An 18,477-nucleotide genomic window follows, 5' to 3' on the forward strand; every position below is an offset into this window, starting at 1 on the left:
AGAGAAATTGAACCCTGGTTGGCCACGTGCAAGGCAAACACCTTACCCGCTGTGGTATCACCAAAAGAAAATTTTTAAAAAGGTATGACAACAGTTGTTTGCCCAGCCAAAAGTATTTATGTATGCAGATTTTATTTAAAAAGTCCTTAATCAAAACTGTTTTAGCCGTATGAAGTTTTCAACATGGGTTACCTTACTATAACTGGCTTTAAATTATTTATAATTTTTCTATAGATGCAATGGACTTTCAAAGCCATATCTTTTAGCATCCAGAAGTTAATGGATTTGCACTTGGCACAGAGGGAAAATAATATAAAGGTACTCGTGTGTATCTGTGTTCAAAATATGGACAAGTTGTATACTTACAGCATATATCTTTGTACTAATTAATCACTCTTTACATGCAATCATAAATAGGTACTGGTATATGCTTTTTGTCTTCTTTGAAATTGATAAAAATAAGGCACAGAAAGAATAAGTGATTTGTTTAAGAATGTAAGACAGATGGCACTCTCCATAACCATACTGCTGGAGCCCACGCCAGGCTATTTCACTGGGGGTGCCCTGGAGGGGGACAGTTGAGACCACTCCCCACTCCAAGGGACCCACCCTGGCTGCAGAAAAACCTACAGAACCCAACTGCCACCATGCTCATGGCTGCTCCCCCACAAGATCCAGACTAGCCTCACCCATGAGTCAACCTATTCTTGGACCGCGAATGTGGCCACATGACACTTCATATCACACACGACCCATACTCCAAGAGTACCACACCACATTTGATGGTGTTCAAAGTAGGAGGCACCCAATCTTAGAGGAACTTCTTTTTATTTTATTTTTTTACAGATGTAAATATTTAAGCTCACAAGGCTCAACCTTTAACAACATGTTAGTGATCTCTCATAGATGGGTCCAATGGTCCCTGGGTAAAATATAACCATCTTCACACTCTTTCCTGTAAGGAAGCTTTATTTCTGTAGCATTTTTAGTGGTCTTTCATAAAAAAAAAATACAAAATATATTATTTCTGCTCTGCTTTCGGGAAGGAGCTGGGGTTCAGGATGGAAACATCAGAAATATAGTGGAGGGAAGGTGTGATGGTGGTGGGATTGGTGTTTGAATATTAAGTGCAATCAAATATTGTGAACTACTTTATAAAATTAAAAAACTATTATAATTGAGTATGATACTGAAATGATTGGACTAGAGCGATAGCACAAAGGGTAGGGCATTTGCCTTGCACACAGCCAACCCGGGTTTGATTCCTCTGTCCCTCTCAGAGAGCCCAGTAAGCTACCAAGAGTATCCAACCCACATAGTGGAGACTGGCAAGCTACCCATGGTATATTTGAGATTCCAAAAACAGTAACAACAAGTCTCACAATGGAGATATTACTGGTGCCCACTTGAGCAAATCGATAAACAACAGGATGACAGTGACAGTGACAGTGACTGAAATGATTAAATGTGATTCAACATTCAGTAGTTTTAGTATCTAGCAATTCCTTAATATGTCAAAAGTACAAATGCATTTATCTTTGATAAGGGAGCAAGAGATGTGAAGTGGAGCAAAGAAAGCCTCTTTAACAAATGGTGCTGGCACAACTGGACAACCACATGCAAAAAAATGGGTTTAGACCTTGACCTGACACCATGCACAAAAGTCAGATCAAAATGGATTAAAGACCTCAACATTAGACCACAAACCATAAGGTACATTGAAGACAAGGTCGGCAAAACCCTCCACGATATTGAAGATAAACGTATCTTCAAAGGTGACACAGAACTAAGCAATCTAGTAAAAACAGAGATCAACAAATGGGACTACATTAAACTAAAAAGCTTCTGCACCGCAAGAGATACAGTGACCAGAATACAAAGACTATAGACAGAATGGGAAAGGATATTTACACAATACCCATCAGATAAGGGGTTGATATCAATGGTATATAAAGTACTGGTTGAACTCTACAAGAAGAAAACATCCAACCCCATCAAAAAATGGGGCGAAGAAATGAACAGAAACTTTACCAAGGAAGAAATACGAATGGCCAAAAGGCACATGACAAAGTGCTCTGCATCACTAATCATCAGAGAGATGCAGATCAAAACAACCATGAGATACCACCTCACACCACAAAGACTAGCACACATCCAAAAGAACAAAAGCAACCGCTGTTGGAGAGGATGTGGGGAGAAAGGTACCCTTCTTCACTGCTGGTGGGAATGCCGACTGGTTCAGCCCTTCTGGAAAACAATTTGGACGATTCTCAAAAAATTAGATATTGAATTCCCATTTGACCCAGCAATACCACTGCTGGGAATATATCCCAGAGAGGCAAAAAAGTACAATCGAAACAACATCTGCACATGTATGTTCATCGCAGCACTGTTTACAATAGCCAGAATCTGGAAAAAACCCGAATGCCCCAAAACGGATGACTGGTTGAGGAAACTTTGGTACATCTATACAATGGAATACTATGCAGCTGTTAGAAAAAAGGAAGTCAAGAATTTTGTAGTTAAGTGGATGGGCATGAAAAGTTTCATGCTGAGTGAAATGAGTCAGAAAGAGAGAGACAGACATAGAAAGACTGCACTCATCTATGGTATATAGAATATCAGAGTGGGAGACTAATACCCAAGAACTGTAGAAATAAGTACCAGGAGGTTGACCCCATGGCTTCGAGGCTGGCCTCACGTTCCGGGGAAAGGGCAACTCAGAGAAGCGATCACCAACTACATTGTAGTCGAAGGCCTGTGGGGGAAGGGAGTTGCGGGCTGAATGAGGGCTAGAGACTGAGCACAGCGGCCACTCAACACCTTTATTGCAAACCACAACAGCTAATTAGAGAGAGAGAACAGAAGGGAATGCCCTGCCATAGTGGCAGGGTGGGTTGGGGGGGAGATGGGATTGGGGAGGGTGGGAGGGACTCTGGGTTTACGGGTGGTGGAGAATGGGCACTGGTGAAGGGATGGGTTCCCGAACTTTGTATGAGGGAAGTATAAGCACAAAAGTGTATAAATCTGTAACTGTACCCTCACGGTGATTCTCTAATTAAAAATAAATAAATTATTAAAAAAAATAAAAGGTCAGTTCATTTTTAATAAAAACATTAATTAAGAAATGTAAGACATTAAAGTGATAAGGCCAAGATATGAAATTAGGCCCACACAGAATTCACAATCTATCGTCCAAGTGTATCTATTCTACTGATTCTTCTTTAGCCAAATAAAAGAGCTTGGGTAATATATTGAAACTATTTCTCTTCCATCTTCAATATTTGGAACAAATATTAAACACTATCTGAGACTTTGCCTAATAAGAATTGGGAGAACATCTGTATCCCCAACTTCAGTACAAATCAAGAAGGTTGAAGACTCATAAACACATTCATACTTAGTTAGCTTATGTTTGCCATACATCTTGCCAAAGGCCATAAGATTGTCCTAAAATTGCCCTCGTACTTCCCTTGACTCATGGGCTGTCTTCTTCCCTGCCAGTTGTCTATTTTCAGCCAGTCAGTGACAAATCAGGAGTGGCCCTCTTGTGAATGATGAACTTGTTTCATGCTTTGTAGCACAAAATCAATCAATTCCTTAATACCCAACATAGAGCTCTCATCTACAAAGCAGGAATGAACTACACTGACCCAGCCTCCCAGAGATGGTTCCTGAATCAATTAGCTAATGTTCGAGACTTTTTTTTTTGAAATGTTAGTCTAAGAATTTTTAAGACGATGCTGTTGTGTTATAGAGGTGAATAAAAGTCAGAAAACAGAACACATCATTCCTTGGAACTTTTCAGAAATATGTTATGTGAAAGAGATAAAAACACAATAATATCAAAGGGAATTAAGTATGAGACAAAGCGAGATATTACCTCATAACTTCTAAGGTGAGTGGGAAGTCATTTTAGTAGTGTTTACATAAATAGTGAGAAACATACATGAGAGGACAGATTTTAAAGGAAGAAGGAATCATTGAAACTGTGACCATTTATTTTAATCCCGTTGCTCATTGATTTGTTCGAGTGGGCACCAGTAACGTCTCTTATTGAGAGACTTATTGTTACTGCTTTTGGAATATCCAATACGCACGGGTAGCTTGCCAGGCTCTGCCACTCGGGCTCGATACTCTTGGTAGCTTGCCGGGCTCTCTGAGAGGGGTGGAGGAATCGAACTCGGGTTGGCTGTGTGAAAGGCGAATGCCCAACTGCTGTGCTATCGCTCCAGCCCATATAACTGATTAAATATTTATATGTTAAAACATCACATCACAAGCAGCCCAAATATTTGTATTTGCCCTTCTGGTAATGCTCATAGGTGCCTAAATACCTGCACTTATATTTATCTTTCTATAATTTCTCTTTCTCTCCTGTTTGTGTTTCTGTTGACCTCTTGCTCTCTTTACTCTCTCTTACTCTATATTTCTTCTGAATCCCTAATTATCTTTCTTCCTAATTTCTAATCACTTACAATAATAATTGCATGAGGTAAAAATGATCTAAATGAAAAGAATGGCAAGGTTGAAAGATTCTGTTAAAATTAATAATCTAACTAAAAAGCTGTTTATACAAACTGGACATATTAATTAACAGGATAAAAAAAAAAACCTGGACATAACAGTTAATAGAATAATTAAACAGAAAATCAAGGATACAGAGGACAGCAACTCCACCACTACTGAACAACAAAAATAATGCTGTGTATGTGTGTGTGACTTTGTGTTTGTGTGTCTTAAAGTGTAATGTGTCAATAGTTCCTTCCTTACTAGTTCTGACTTTATTGATTATATAATGTTTTCATGACAAACGCAAACTACAATGACCTATATTGGTCTATATATGCTTGAGATTTTCTAGAATCAACTAACTGACTTTTACAAACATAATATTTCTCCTTCTATATTTTCGTGTGTTTCCTGGCAAGCCTTCCAGCATCATTCGAGACTCTTCTTTCTCAAGACTTGTGTTGGTTATCCAAACAATCACTAAGTTTTAATGTTATGTTGTGATCTTTCAAACTTCTCAGGAAGTAACTCCAATAATTCACAGAGCTGTTACCCCAGAGCACTGTTTGCAGCAGTAAAAATTGTCTCATAGATGTACTCATTCTTTATAGATTATTTACTGTTTTCAGGGCAGCATTTCTCTCACAATATCCACACTAAATCAGGTGTCAGGTGCTGGTGACTCTTCCACCTAAAAATTTTTCCTCAGTTATTCCCTTGATACCACTTCTCTTCCAATGGCATGGAAGATAAGTCATTACTGGGGTATAGTCTTAACATCAACTATACCCCAGTAATGACTTATCCTACTATTATCCACATTATGCCTAGAATAATTAGTTTGTTATTAAAATAAATAATAAACTAAATAATTTATTATACTTCTATGACTCAACTGACTTTAGGATGAATTATAATACTGATCAATATTGTCAAAATAATGCTAGAGAAAATAAATAGCAATGTGTGCCTATGTTTAATTGTTCTGAATTTTAAATATTCCTTAACTTATATTAAAACATTAGGAAAATTCTCTACTGCGGATCTTTTAAAGAGGAAATTCAGACTCAAAACGTAAATCATGTTTGTATAGCCAATTGGTGAAGATTAAAGTTTCAAACCTGGACAGTTGGTTCCTCTGTTTTCTGAAGCATTCAACCATTTTAAGTCAAAACTATGTATATAAGTATTTCCTCTCCTAAACTCTAGTCACAGGACACACAGTTTTATGGATGAAAAGATAGATGAGATGGATATATATTATCCACAATAAGATATATGACAAGACATCTCTTTTCCTCCTAATATATAGAGAGATATATATGCAAATAGATGTTTGATTGATATATGAAAAACATTAAATTCTCTGAGAAACTTTACTTGGCTCTAAATGAGGTTGATTTATATTAATTACCTAAGACTATCATAGAATTCTTTGGAATTATTCATTACAAAAAACTTTTTAGATATTTTTACTGAGGCCTTGTGGGGTAAAGCAGTTTCTATATTATTGTTATACATTTACAATGCTCTTGTATCCACCCCTAGCACCAGAAAGCCATTGATCCTCCACTGTTGTCCCAAGTTCCTTACTCTCCCTCTCTTTTTTCAACCAATTTATTCATGAATTTTAGTTATATTTTCATGATTGAATTAAATTTTCTCATATTCTCATACAGAACATTTCTAGTGGTTTTCATAATAGAATATTGTCTATAGTTTTTCTTTTTTACCACCCTTTTATCTGATTTTGTCATTGGCATGATACTGGCTTTATAAATAAGTCAGCTTTAAAACAATTATTAAAGCACCAGGAATGATACTATTATTTATTGTCAAACTTCTGACATAAAACTTTCCTGCACAAATACCACCACCAGTGTCACCATCCCTCCACCAACAGTAAAACTCCATTTTACCCAGAGTTTCATTTGTCATGTAAAATAACTAACTCATTAGTCCCTCCTGCTTATTTGTGTTTTTTGTTATATTTGTCTATGAAGCAACGTTTTTAAACACAACATTGAGCTACAGATTCTAGAGAATTTTGCTTATTTTCCTCAGTGTATTTGATAGTTTCTTATCTAATCTCAAGATTTTTGATCTATAGATAATTCCACTATTGTGCAAGTGTGAGATATGGATCCAGTTTGATTTTTACAAGTGGTTATTCAATTTTCACAATGCCATTTCTTTAAGAGGCTTCTCATGTTTCACTCATACACTCAAGTACATTGTCACAGATTAACTGTTAATATATTTGAGGGTTTATCACTGGGATATTAGCTCTGTTCCATTGGGGGAAAGCATATATTTATTCCAGAACAATGTTTTTATGATTACTATAGCTTTATAATATCGTTGAAAGAAATGCAATAGTATAGTAGTCAATAGTACAGTAGTCAAGAAATGCAATACCTCCCGACTCCTGAATTTTTATCATGACTTTAGCTATACATAAGATTTTATTGTTCCATATAAATTTCAATTGTTTTAATTATTTTTGCTAGAAGACTATCATTGGGATTTTGATAGGAATTGCTCCAAATCTGCACATGATTCTGGGAAGAATAGGCATTTTGGCAATTTTAATTCTTCCAATCCATATAAACAGAGTATTTTGGTGTATTTGTTCGTTTATTTGCTTGTTTGTTTTTGGTTTCCTAGTTCTTTCATAAATTACTTAGCATTTCAAGGGTATGGGTCTTGAAAACCCTTTGGTAAGTTGATTTCTATGTATTTAAAGTTTGAGTGCACTGTTTAAATTATTTCTCTTTTTTGCTTCTTAAAATTTGAAAGACTCAGTTCCAAAAACTCTACTGAAGGCAGACATATAGTAAGCCAAAATCACCTTTCTCTTATTCTCTGAAGGGAACAAAAACAACTCAAAACAAACTTGAGTGGGAGGTGAAGAGGGAGGGAGGGAGAGAGGAAGGAAGGAAGGAAGGAAGGAAGGAAGGAAGGAAGGAAGGAAGGAAGGAAGGAAGGAAGGAAGGAAGGAAGGAAGGAAGGAAGGAAGGAAGGAAGGAAGGAAGGAAGGAAGGAAGGAAGGAAGGAAGGAAGGATAGACAAGACAAGACAGATGGAATCTGGATAATGTTAATAGTTACACTAAAACATGAACCATAGTTACAGTGTCTTATTACAGTAAAACTTTAACAAGAATGTTCTTTCAAGTTTTTGGCCCTAGAACTGTAGCAAAAGAGTCTAAAATAAGAACTATTGAGAGAGATAGAGAGAAAGAGATTTAGTGGAATTTTTTTGTCTTGTACATGATTGTTTGCTTATAGAAATGCAACAGTTTTTTGTGAACTAATTTTGCAGTTTTTGCAATCTGATTCTTTGCTTAACAAAATCTTACCTTTGAACTTATTTTAATCTTCTTTTTAGTTTTTTTTAAAGTGTTTGTGGAGATACCTTAGGCAGAAGTGCATATAAATAGAATGTACAAGGCCTTGATTCAATCCCAATACCTTATCATCCTCTAAACTTTTCCTGTGAGAACGTAGTACTGCTGAAAGCTTAGGAGATAGTTGGTGGAGCCATGACACAAAGAGACTGAAGGTTTCTGACCTCTATTGGGTAGACTCAGTCAAGATTGGCCCAGAACCCCTGCACAGTGCTGGGGTGTGACCCCTATACATTTTGTTTAAAATAATGCATGCAATTTTAAGCATATTAAAGGCCATGATCCAGACTCACAAATAAATCTTGGAAGAAAACCACGCTGTGGAGATCTCCCCCCACCCTGTGCCATGCTGATCTTGTCTGGACACCTTGGAGTGGGCAGATGTGTCAATCCACCTGCCCCAAAAGAGCCCCAGCAGCTTCAAACCTCCAGACCCCAATTACAGCCATGCTCATGGCCTATCTCCATAGACTCACCCCAAGCTTCTCATGAATGAGATTGAATCTGCTAAAAACCCCAGGTTTGTGGGAAGAGTGACTGAAAACTCCAGGCTTCACGGAATTGGGATAGGTGACCTACCCCGCCTACCCGCCTACCTGTCCTTCTGGTTTCCTGGTATTCATGCCCACAAACTGCGTCTGGGCACCATTTCAGCACATTTAAGGCCATGATTCAGAGACTCACAAGTGAATCTCTGATGACAGCAACATGCAGAGATGCCTCCAGACCCCCAAATCACCATCCAGTTAAAAATAAAACATCAACAAAAACTTTTAACTCCAGTTCTAGCACCCTATGAAAAACTGCAGAATTCTCTCATACGATTGTGCCACTGATCTCCAGTATAGGGGTTTCAATGGCTCCAAGATGAGATAGAACAATTTTTACACACTTTCCTCTAAGAAAACCTGTTTGGGATCATTTTTATTCAATTATTCATAATAAGAAATGCAAAAAAAATTCTTCAGCTTCTGTCTTTGGGGCAGGCTTGGCTGGTGGTGTGAAAATTTGAAATAATGGTGGTGTGGGAAGGTGTAATGGTGGTGAGATTGGTGTTGAAATATTGAATGTAATTACTTATTGTGAAGAACTCTTTGAAAATAAAATTTAAAAATTAAAAAGTTAAAAATATAACGCATGCATGTACATAACTGCTTTTTATGTTTTTTACATTTTAAAATTAAAATGGGGTTTGGGAGAGTGCTCAGAAGGTAGGGTGCTGGCCTTCCACATGTTTGACCTGATTGTATGCCTGTAACTCCATTTGGTCTTTAGAGCCCTGCCAGGAATCATCCCTGTGCACAGAACCAGGAGTACGCCTTATGCACAGCTAGGTGAGAAACAAATTTTTAAAAAAGGACAAAAATTACTTTTAACTTTTTGATAAACATTTAGAATTTTTTTTATTACTGATTGAGATTCTGTGATTTACAATATTGTTACTGGTGGTTTCTCATGCACCAATGCACATGATTCCAGCACCACACTCATCACCAGTGTACTCACCAACCTTCCTCAAAAACAGCAACACCCTCTCTCTCAAACACTTCCCTATTGACTCAATTGTGTATTCCTGTTATATTGCCACTGACACTCTGCTACTGTCTCACTGCGTGTCTTTTGGTCCCATATATGAGGATATCAATTTGTATCTATCCTTTTCCTTCTGATTTATATCATAGAATGTCTTCTAGTTGCATCCATATTGCTAAAAATTACATAAATTTGTTCTTTCTTAGAGCTGCATAGTATTCCATTGTGTATATAAACCATACCTCCTTGATCTGTTCATCCATTATTGGGCATTTGGAATGTCTCCATATCTTAGCTATTGTACTAAGTACAGCATTGAACATAGGCATGCATATATCCTTTTGAACTAATGCTTTTCTGTTTGGGAGGTAAATGCTAAGAAATGGTATGTATAGCAGTTTTGGTGCATTTTTGTGTTTTTATTTTTTTGTAGACTTCTATATTGCTTTCCAAAGAAGCAGAAACAGACGACATTGCAACCAACTGTGGATGAGGGGACTTTTCTCACCACAATTGTGCCAACACTTGTTGTCCCCACATTTTGATACATGCCATTCTCCCTGGTATAAGATGATATCTGTGTTGTTTTGATTTTCATTTCCTTGACCATAGGTGAGGATAAGCACCTTTATAAATGACAATTGATCATTTGCATGTCTTTGTTGGGAAAGTGTTGGTTTATCTGCCTGACCTATTTGTAAATGGGATAGTTAGATTTTTTTTTTGTTTATTTTTTGTAAGTGTCTTATAGGCATGGAAACCAGCCCTTATTTGTTAAGTAATTATTTAATATTATATATTCCTTTATAAATATTCCTTGATCTACTTTCAAGAAATTTTATTTTCACTTTGCACAATTAACAATATTTTGAATTTTTCACATAACATATTTGACCTACATATTATCTTTAAAGATAATGATGTGTTTGCACACAGGAATTTTCAAATATCTGTTATAATGGTTTCTTGATTCCTTTCATTCATTAGGATAAAAAACGTACTTTGGAAGTTTAAATTATTTTACATTTTTGCAAGTTTGTTTCAGACCTCCTTTTTTTTTTTCTTGACAGATATTTTATGTGCACTTACTTAACAGAATATGTGTTTTGCTATTTTAAGGTAAGATGTATTATAATTACTCATTAGGTACATTTGATTGATATTATTTTTTATTTTTCTTTGTTCTTACTGATTTTTATCATATATCCTATTATCTAATTAGTTTTTTAAATGTCCACCTGTACTTTATTTGTTATTTCTTCATCTTTCAGATAAGTATTTAATGATTATTATAACGATAGAAAATTCTGGTCATAATAATAGCAATAATGACAATAATTTTCTTAAGTAGACTATGTGATGGTAATAAGCTAACTAACTACATGATGTCATTTATGTTTTTGTTTTGGGACCACAACCAGCAGTACTCAGGACTTCCTCCTAGCTTGTTGCTTAGAAAATACACCTAGTGTACTTTGGAGAGCATATGAGATTTTGGGGATCGAACTTGGGTCTACTACTTGCAAGGCAAATGCCCTACTCCCTCTACTATTTTTCTGGATCGTGTGATGTCATTTAATCTTCATAAATATCCTCTGCATTTTATCCTCTATTTATAATTTGTTATTAACAAATTTCTAAAGATAATTCAACAAATATATTTACCAAGGTTCTATGTTTCTAGCTGCTCAATAAAATCACAAAGCAGGCATTACCATCAGAAAATTTAAAAGTTGAAATTCAGTTTACATATTGTTTGACAAAAAGATATATATTTTTAGTGAATTTAAACTGTTCCAATAAACCTTAAAAACATGGCTTTTTTTTTTTTACATGCAATGGGGAGGGAAAAGCATAATGGTAAATTGAAGGGATCTGAAGCATGAAAAGGACTCATATACCTTAGCTAACGAAAGTTGCAGCACTATGAACTATCTATAGCAGAAGAGAGAAACTCCCAGTTAGTAACAAGCAATCTCATGGAATAAGGACCCTTGTTATGGCTGTGAAGGACTAGATTCTGTCAATGTCATAAATAAAAAAATGAAAGTGAGTTTTTGAAAATTCCCAGAAAATATCTGGAACAAACAATACACTAAAAAACAAAATTGAACAGCAGAACTGTGACATAATATGTAGATATCACTAAAATCATTACCTTTCATGTTATGCATCAACCAAAAATGTATTTAAAATAAAAATTTTTAAAAATCTCATAGTTTTCTCAGCGCATTCTGATTCAAAATCCTTTTATATATTTTGCTATACTAATATAAAATGCAACATTTTACACAAAAGTAAATTTTCATATCTTATTTTTATTATCATTATCAACCATTTATAGTTCTTTGCATTCATTGAATCATCTAGCACCACACAAACAAGAACCACATAAGCATGTAGCTGGAATTCAAGAAAGTGAAAGTCTAATTAAATTGATTTGAATCTCAAATCTTAAGCATTCCCTATCCTCCTCAGATCTTAGCAGAAAAGGATTTTAATGAAGCTTGCATAAATCAGAGTGGCATTATATGGTCTAATGGTTAACTAATCCTTAATTGTGCATACTTTGAAATTTAATGGCCATTTCAGAGCAGTCCATCAGGATTAAAATCAACCAGGGAGGATTACAATAGACAAATGAATTAGAAAAATGCACATAACTAATGTCAAAAGTGGTATTTTTTTGCTATCTTCCTTTGGGAGACTGAAAAAAGATAAAAATTGTGTCTACCGTTCAATTGTTTCTGATATTTTTCTTTCCTATTATTGTTTGCTGACTTGAATTGTCCTGTCTTGATTCATGAAACAATAGGTTTAAATCAAACAAGATTTTTCTAAATGCAAGGACAATATGGCTATAAAACAAAGGTTGAGGAAAGCTATGCAAAGCTTGTCTCCTAATAAAAGGCCTTTAAATATCTCAGGAAGAAAACACAATGGACATATAATACAACAACAAAAAATCAATAACAAATAGAATTTAATCACTCCAATTTATGAAGCATATTGCTTGCCAGTTCATAGAAGAAATTCAAAATCTTAATTGGGTTCATCAATCGTTTATTGAGCTCCTTCTAATGCATCACCCAAATAATTGTTTTCTATATTAACCAATTTATTTTTACTGTATCTAAAGAGAAAGAATATTGCTTTTTTTCCCCCATCCTAAATATAGTAAATAGATGCCTTGTCAACTTTCTTAGATCTCAGTTCAAACCAGATGATTAGCTACCTAGATAGATATAGAGAAATATATATGTAGATAATCTGTTGAGTATCATGCTGAATAAAGTTGTTTGTAGTAAAAAAGATGCAGAATGATCTTTCTCTTATGTTTGATACTAAAAACATATTCTGGGAATATTGAATGGCCAGAGACAACAGAACCTGAGATCTGTTAACCTGAGATCAGATAAGGGCTGAGCTTATCACATGGTGTGGAGACAGAAATGAAGTTTGATTAAGGAGAACTTTGATGAAGGTTGCAGTGTTAGAACATTAGATTCATGAAATTTTCACTAACAGTGCTATAAATCATGGTGTTTAAATTTCTTAAATGAAAATGTAAAAAGATTATTCTGGAAATCCACCATTTGGCCATCATGAAAATACTCCTTTCTCTTTCCAGTTGGGATAGGTTATACAACATGCTGTCACATTACACTTGCCATGACCTTCTTCAGAAAATAAAAATGTGAAGGGAAAGGATATGAGTAAAGACTCAAATGTTTGTTGTTTCAGGTGTTTTTATAACTATACTACTCAAAAGAGACACAAACTCTGGTAGACCCTACCTCTGCAAATTAGCCTCAGAAGACTTGTAGAGCAAAGAAAAATCTTATTTGTTGCTTATATTTGTTTATTGGTACAGTTGACTGAGTCTATTAAACATATATCAAGGACTTTTTATTTTAAAAGTGTTACTGAAGACCACTACAATTTCGAGTGCATGTAGTGCACTAAAAAATGTATATATAGTTGACTAATATGCTTTGATGTTTTATTACATTTTTTTACCTTTGGACTTTTCTTCACTTGACCTATTTCCATTTAGATTACATTTTTGACCAGATCTGACCTTTTGAATCAATGCATTTTCCAGAATATCTATTTTTCATCTCTGTATCTTGACGTTCAAACATTTCAGTATTTGAATTCCACCTTTCACCAGTAAAAGTCTGTCCATAGGCTCCTTAGGTCATTGCTGTCTAATTAGAGTCTTTCATTTTATTTTAAATTGTCTGGAATAAAAATTAAACTTCTATTCTATCTTTGCCTGCTTTGGCTCCCCTACAATAAAACAGGCAAAGGAAGGCCATACCCTCTCAACAGTCTGAGTGAGAAATGAGGGAAAGAAGACGTTCAGTGACAATGGAGATGACACCCAACTGCTTCATTCTCTCAGTCCAGACAATCACACCATGGAAAAGGGAGAGTAAAATCAGAATCCAGGCAACTCTAAACCTAAGGGGTTACCTAGGAGAGGGCATTAGGCTATAAATATGATACAACATTCCCTTGCAGTTTAAATTTGTCATGCTTCCTTTAGTCAGCTTTAATGTAGTTACATTATCCTCAGTTTATACAAAAGAAAGTTTAGTCAAAGTGTAAACATCTGCACCTGTTTCTCCCTCTACTATCAAATTCACAATTGATACTCATCCTAGAATATACTACATGGTTATCATTTATGTCATATTTATTTAAGTTGCCGTGCGTCAGTTATTTGGACATAATACATTGCAGTTAAATTCATTGTTGGCCCTCTTTGATGTAAAAATAAATTCTTGTGACTGAGACAAAGTCAGATGGACTTTTAATCTATGATATTATATAATAGATAATATCGTAGATTAAACATAGATAATCCATGTTTTAGATAGTCATGTGGTGAATGTACTATGAACAAGGAAGAGACCATTCTATGAACAAGGAACAAAAACATTCTGAAAAAGCTTAGTGAAATAATATTGAAATTGACAACTGGTTTCTCAGAAAAAAGGAAAATATTAAAAATAAGATAAAGGCAAGCAAAGGAAGGCTGTACACTCATTCAGATCCTCTTCTGTTCTGCCGGCCACCTCAAGACTGTTCATGAGTAAATATGCAAATTATATGATCTTGCATTGATGGATAAGAAAAAGGGCACCTTTGGGGCTGGAGTGATAGCACAGCGGGTGGGGCACTTGCCTTGCACACGACCAACCCAGGTTCGAATCCCAGCATCCTAAATGGTCCCCTGAGCACCGCCAGGGGTAATTCCTGAGTACATGAGCTAGGAGTGATCCCTGTGCATCGCCGGTTGTGACCCAAAAAGGAAAAAAAGGAAAAGGCCACCTTTAAAACACAATCACCCTTCTGTTTGTTGAGTGCTCAGTAGACAAAATAACAATAGAATGTGGTTATTAAATATGTTGGTAAAGGATGTCATGATCTCTCATGCTCCTCACTATGGTGACCCCATGATTCCCAGGTAAGAGGATTTGCTTTACAATCCTTGAAACCGTCATTATTTTCTAGTATCATTTTTGAGATCATTTTCAGCACGATCCTTGCATCCGTATATTCTTATAGTCCTGAAAGCAAACCAGGGAATCTATTACATAGTAAGGAATATAGACATCGTCTTGGAAAACTAAACCCCTGCTCCCTCTGCCTAACCAAACCTCATAATTCAATTCACCAGGATGTACTAACTCTGGCTTGGTATAAGCAGTAATTACAGAAGCTATGTGTGATCAAAAATTATTCTATAGGCATGTCTTTCTAGATTCCTATAAAATAAATTTAATCCTGATGTTTTTATCATTCTTTCCTGGTCACCTTCTATGTCTCTTTCTCTGAACCCTTAAAATACTGTTTGCATATATATTTTACTATGTCAGATATACAATAATAATATGATAATGATGAATATTTTCTTTCAATTAATATATCTTACAGTTTATAAGCAAATATCATTATCAGTAGAGAACATTGTAAATTTATAACTAAATTCCTTGTGCAATAATATTTTATTTAAATATTTTAAAATTAGTGGCACTCACTTTCACATACCAATGACTCTTCATTCACAACTATCTATGATTGTGTCCTTAATAAAAGTTTTAGCTTAAACAAAATTGGCTTATGAACGAACAAATATACTGTTGAAATATTTTCATTTTATATCTAACAGCTGTCCTTTCTGAGAGATAAGATGCAATGAAACATAGGAAGAGGATTATATGTACTACCTACTAAGTTATTGTATTTTATTTATAATTTTTTCCTTTATTTCTAAGAGAAACTAGTTGTGAATTTAATTATTATTTCACTAAGCTTTTTCAGAATGTATTTATTATTCCTTTTAACCAAAATAAGTTCAAGTTTAATTTCTAGTTAAATTTTGAAAATTGAATACTGAAGTTGAGATAGCTATATATTTTTCGAGAGTTCCTAAAATAAACACTGGCAATTAGTCTTGGTTCAGTGTATACTTTATTGAATAATAGCACTGTAGTACTGCCATCTCCATCTCATTGTTTATTGATTTGCTCGAGTGGGCACCAGCAACGTCTCCATTTGGAGACTTGTTACTGTTTTTGTCATATTGAATTCGCCACAGGTAGTTTGCCAGGCTCTGCTGTGCGGGTAGAATACTCTCAGTGGCATGCTGGACTGTCTGAGAGGGACAAAGGAATCGAACTCGGGTCACCTGCATGCAAGGCAAACACCCTACCTGCTGTGCTATCGCTCCAGTTCTTATTTTTGACTAATAAGATCTCTAAATGTTGGCAATTGTGTATGTGAAAACTAGCATGCAGTCATCCTGCTATTGCCCCTTACACATAAACACACACGCACAATTGAAACTTTCTATGAGTAATTTACAGTACAAAGTATGCAGATAGTTAATATCTATCTGTCTTTCACACATTCTTTTCAGCACACATCCAGTAGTTACTGTTGTAAACCTTTTAATAATTGATTTGGTGCTGAGATTTTTGGCAAAACAAGTCAAAGAAAATATTTGGCATTACTGTTCAATAAAATTATTGTAATTTCATGCCAACAAAAAATTTTAAGAGAAAAAAGACATCCATTATGTGCGCCACAGAATTCTATGCCCTGAGTAGAATCCACAGGTTTAAGATATTATTTTCCCATTCAGTGAACAGCAATACACAAGCTTGGTTTTGCTGTGACTGGGAACTAGGTTCTTTTTTTCTATATTAAGCACAATAACATTTTGATTGTCAAAATTACTCAAGAGAATATAATTTTAAAAAGCAGAGAAATACTGAGAACATGTCACCATACTTATTTTTTTTCAGCTTGCATTCCCAGGACTCAAGATCTAGTATAGTAGTACTTTCATCTACCCCCAAATAAGACTTTCCTAACTCTCATTTTATTTTCATTCCTGCTCTCAGTGAATTTGAGGGTTCATCATTTAAATCAATCTCATGTGAAAAATTTAAATGTACCTGTCTCTTTCTTCCTCTTCAAACAATTCCAAACCTAGTCAGAGTGAAATTTTGACCGGTTATGCCAAACTGTGTACCATTGTAGAAATTTATATATTCTAGAAGATTGTTTTTACTTCAAATTTCTAATTCCATATTTTTACAGATTCTCTGGGCTGTACATAATGCATATTATCTTGCCATCATAACCTTCTTAACCGTGGATGAATATTTTATAACTCTTTACCTTTATTTTCACTTTGTAATAATCTCCCAACATTATTCGAAACTAATGAACACATATGGCTGGAGCGATAGCACAGCGGTTGGGTGTTGGCCTTTCACGCAGCTGACCAGAGTTCGATTCCTCTGTCCCTCTTGGAGAGCCCGACAAGCTACTGAGAGTATCGAGCTCGCAAGGCAGAGCCTGGCAAGCTACCCATGCATATTGGATATGCCAAAAACAGTAACAATAAGTCTCTCAATGAGAGACATTACTGGTGCCCACTCGAACAAATCCATGAGCAATGACCACATTGTGTTTTTTAAACCCAAAATACAAATAACATGATACATCTTGGGGAATTAACTCAGATCTGGAGGCAGAGCTAGCAATCATCATGTTCTTTTTCAATGTCATTTTCTTTTATTCTGCATTGGTATGACAGTATCAATGACCACTGTTCTGTCAAATACAACTTTGCCACTGTTGATATGTGACTTCTTATCTTTTTTAATGACATAATGTTGGTTGAATCAATAATCAGTCATGGCACTTGTATTAAGTTTCATAGTATTATCCCTCACTCTAGGACCCAGTCATAAACCAATCAATGTGCGAAGCAATGAGATATGAGGGAATTTGGAGACTTTTCAAACATAATTTGAAGGAGTTCAAGTGCTGTAAGACTATCGTGAAGTGGGTCAGGAGCTATAGTATATTGGGTAAGGCATTTGCCTTGAAGTTGGCTGACCTGGGTCTGATCCTTGGAATTCCATGTGGTCTCCCAAGCATTGCCAGGAGTAATTCCTGAATACAAAGCCAGGAGTAACTCCTGAGCAATGATGGATGTGACCCAAAAATCTAAAAATAAATGAATACGGTGAAAATATTTAAAAAAAATCTATAGAGAAGTAATGAAAACTTATTCCAAAAATATTTTCTAGGGAGCCAACAAATTATAATCTTTTAAATAAATTGTGCTAGGACAATTGACCACTCATGTCTAAAAATATAAAAAGAACCCCAATCCATATCATACATGGAAAATACAGAAATCCTTAATAGTTGATTAATACTAAAGAAAAATATATTTGTGATTTCCCAAATGTATATGTGGGCCTTAGAAATAAGAACAAATGCAAGAATATTTTTCAAAAAGAAACAGAAACATTATCTGGACTTTAGTGTAATATGCATTATATAAAGCTTCAAGTTTGAGAAACTTTGTTTTTCAAAACTCACTGCTAATCAAAGAACATCACAAATGAAGAATGACAGAGAACATTTACAAAACACTTATCTCTTTCATCTTGAATATATTAGAATATTAAAATGTAAAAAATATAAAA

This window comes from Sorex araneus, chromosome 2 (assembly GCF_027595985.1).
Source record: "Sorex araneus isolate mSorAra2 chromosome 2, mSorAra2.pri, whole genome shotgun sequence".
Lineage (NCBI taxonomy): Eukaryota > Metazoa > Chordata > Mammalia > Eulipotyphla > Soricidae > Sorex > Sorex araneus.